Source organism: Ambystoma mexicanum, chromosome 4q, assembly GCF_040938575.1.
Source record: "Ambystoma mexicanum isolate Mex_15411 chromosome 4q, UKY_AmexF1_1, whole genome shotgun sequence".
NCBI classification, from domain to species: domain Eukaryota; kingdom Metazoa; phylum Chordata; class Amphibia; order Caudata; family Ambystomatidae; genus Ambystoma; species Ambystoma mexicanum.
Genome location: NC_090928.1, coordinates 1168891796 through 1168895808, shown reverse-complemented (window position 1 = coordinate 1168895808; position 4013 = coordinate 1168891796).

Genomic DNA, 4013 nt, shown 5'->3' with positions numbered 1-4013 from the left:
GGCGGTAGAGTAGGGAACTGGGGATTGGAAAAGACAGACTGATACTTAGAATAGCATTCCGGAACAATCTCCAAGTTGTTTATTGAGGATACTGGTGAAGGGATCGAGTTTTCAGTCGGGATGTAGATGCCAACTGATTCCTTGGCTAAACAATGGCTGACACAGTATTCCGAGCCGAGGAAAAGAGTACCTGCTGTCCAATTTATAAAGGGGTTATGTCTCCTTAACCAGGGGAGACCCAATATAATGGGGAAATGGGCTGCCTTGATTAAATCGAAAGATAAGGTCTCTTTATGAGAGGCAATTTGACAGACAACAGGTTCTGTCTGTTCTCGGATAGGACCAGAACTTAGTGGATGTCCGTCCACTCCTTGAATAGGAGTGACCATCGCTTTGGGTATACAGTTAATTCCATGTTTATTGGCCCATTGGTCATCAATGAAATTCCCTGCAGCACCGCAATCTATCAGAGCAGGTATGTTCTGTACCATCTGAGTGTGAAAAACAAGAGTAACAGAAATAATAACCATGTTTTGAGTGGTTGCTACTGAGTCCAGATTTACAGGGATTCTCTTCGGGGAATCAGAATCTTGCGCCCCTACCGTTGTTCCCCCTGCGGTAGGGCTTTGAAGTTTCCCGACCCCTTGGCTGGAGTGCGTCGGGGGGGAACTAAAGGACAATCTCGTAACTTATGAGACGAAGCTCCGCAATACATGCATAGTCCCATACTCTTCCTTCTCTCTTTCTCACCTATCGATAGGGGCCCTCTCACTGTTCCTATTTGCATAGGCTCGTCTGAAGTGATAGCTTTATTTGTTACGGGGGGATAATCGAGTTGAGATCGTATGCCTCTAGTTTTCTTCTTTTCAAAAGAACGTTCATGTAAGCGGTAATCGATTTGCATGATGAGTGTGATCATATCCGCTAGATTTGCCGGACGCGGAACCTTAGCTACCTCATCCTTTAATTCGTCTGAAAGTCCTCGTCGGAATAAGGTGAGCAACCCATCGTCTGGCCATCCTGACTCAGAGGAAAGCTGTTTGAAGAGAGTGATATAGGTAAGTAGGTCTTTGTTACCTTGTCTAAGATCTAACAGTCTTTCTTGCGTGGATACCGAGATCTCTTGTCTACTAAACATTGCTTTCAAACTGTTGGTGAAAGCAGAATAAGAGTCCAAGATCACATTATTAGAGGTCACTAAAGGTGTAGCCCAGGCCAAAGCAGGTCCGGCCAAATGAGAAATCACAAAGCCAATCTTATCTTTGTCTGTTGGAAAGAAGCGGGACTTGAAGGTAAATTGCACAGTGCAGCTATCAAGAAACTCCTTGAGTTTGTGTGGGTCTCCGTCAAACTTGCCTGTATTCAAACATACTGGAGGAGAGTCTGAGAAGGCACGAGTAACCTGTTGTCGTAATTGGGCATTATCCTGTTTAAGAGCTTGTATCTCTAGGGACATTGATTGCATGGCGGCAATTAGTTGTTGCATTTGCTGTTCCATTGAATCACAGTCTGCCGTAGCCTTATTTTATATTTTTATTTTGGGCGTCGCTAACTGTTATGCAATACTAGAACCTTAGGCTAGTTACAATAACTCCCGATTGAATAGGTTTGGAGGTCTTACCTGAGCAGACTGATATGTTCAACGGGAAAGCAAATGCTGAGCTCAAGAATCTCCCCGACCAATGCGTCAACCTCTCAACCGGTAGGGAAACTCAGCGTGAGAGGTACGCACCAGTCAGGGAAACCCTCTGGGGAAGAAAACCCTGGTCGAGCGCAGGATCCGAAGATTGGAGTGTGGTTTGAGTGTGGTTCGCAGGCTGATGACTCCTATTCGATCATGGCGTTGAGTATCGGAAGACTGCTTCTGGAGAGGGGAGAGATGAGAAGCGAAGAGATGAATAGTAGCAGTACAGGAAGGGAAATGGGTAAAAACAGGCAGGAGACTGATTTCCCTGACCTCTTAACCAGCCGGATTAGAAATACCAGAAGAGAAGCCGAGAATACGGGACACAGAGAGTGGTAACTGGAACACTAGTCTGTAAGAAGAAAGTAAAGGTAAGTAGAATCAGATCCTAAAATACTCGAAGAAGGAAGGGACTTGGACGAGAGTTTTTGTTAATACCCAGAATGCAGTAACTCGAGAACTCTGAGGCAGCGTTTCAGAATGAGACGCTAGATGAATCCGGGGAATATGTATCTGCCAAGAATGCTGGATAGAGGATCTGGAAGGTCAAGAGAAGAGGGGTTAGTAATGGTAGAGGTAGAGGCTTTACGAAGGATTGAGATTGCCTAGTTGCGAACTCACGGAGCATCCGCTAGCACAGTAGCGACGCGAAGAGCTGGAAGTCTCCATGGCCTATGAAGAGTCACGTGAGCGGTACGCCGTACCTCTGGCGAACGTGAGAGGACTGGAACGGCAATAGCGGAACCGTTCGTACTGCGATCCACCATCTTGGAGGTACCATTCCGAACGGAACCGCAGAGCCGGCTTCTAGACCAAAGGGACCAGCGCTTCGTGAGTGTAACAGTACCACTCTAGACGTGTATATATTTTTCATTATTGACTTCCAAGTACAAAGTGCGTTATTGTGATTGTGTACATACCTTTGAAAATTAATTACATAAAGATTGTGTTTTCAGTAATACAGTGTGTGGACATTCCTTTGTGGGGGTTCAGGGACTACACTGTACTTAAGAACCAGCCCGCATCACCTCCTGAGAAGCTAGGCCTTGATTGCTCGTCCATTGCTACCAAATAGAGAATCTTGGCTGGGGTCCGCTGTGCCTCTCCTCTACCATATAGAGAGCGGAAGTACAGACACCCCCTACCGGTCTTTACACCCTCCTTGCAAGAATATGAGTTCTTCCATAAAAGCTGGAATCTTCTTTTCAAAAATTGTATAGTCTTGCCATTCGGAATTTCATTTGCAGAAGTGGGGTGCTTTCGAGTGTTTGTGTTGAACTATTGTTCTGTAATAGAAGCTCTCTTAGTGCATATCCATAGGGGCCCCAGAAATGCTGCATATTCTTTTTCAATATGTCATAGAGAGTTCACAGGATTAGGAATATTCAGGGATGAACTGAGGAGAATCCCAAGAAACATGGCTGTGGGCTAGTATTGGACGGGAGGGGGCTCGAAGATTAAGCCTCCTTGAAATAGACAGTTAAGGATTGCTAGTTAATAGTGGGATTGTTCTGCTTTATTCAGGTGTGTTTGAGATTTCCCTTCACATTTTGGTGGACCTTTCTTAGCAGAAGGGTGCAACTTCATCATTATGCTCCTTTGGTTTGCTTTTATCTAATGCCTTTATCATCTGATTTGGATGTGGTCTGCTGAGCCTTTCCCAGACTCGAGTGCTCACTTACCTGTCAACTGCCTTTGTATGCTCGCTGGGGTTTGTGAGACTTTGCTCCACTAAATGCTGGTGTAACTCCATCTCACAATTTTTAAGGATATTCTAAAATGCAACCAAATGAAACATGCATTCAAAAGTATCAACTTTGTTACCTGTGACCCATGCGTTCAGATACTTTAAGGACTGATGTGCAAATGCCTCTAAGGTTTGACTCCCCTCTTTGGTGAGCTCTCTAAATCACGTGAGATACCCTTCTGGGGTTTTGTAGAACTTACAGAGGATATCAGCCTTCATTTTGGTTTGGGTTGATTACGGCAAATCCATTTCATCGCAGGTTAGTTGATCTTTTTGTTTCTTTTTTAACGGCTCGATTTTGCCACGTATATGTGCAGGGGAGACCCCCCAGGGAACCCCCTTAGTCCCACTACATTAATTACTCCCGTAAACCCACCCCTCACATATATATGTATATATTGGGGCACTGCCTTCCCCATTGGAAGTTTGTCTAGTTTCTCCCTGTGCCTCAGGTTTCCTCCTGCAGCTTCTTTTCAGCTAAAGCCACCCGTATTTCCTCTAGAAGAAACTTCCTGTCAGCCACATCTTCCCCAGTGATGCTCACAAGGGAACAAAGGGATGCTTGGGACCATGCAGATGCAA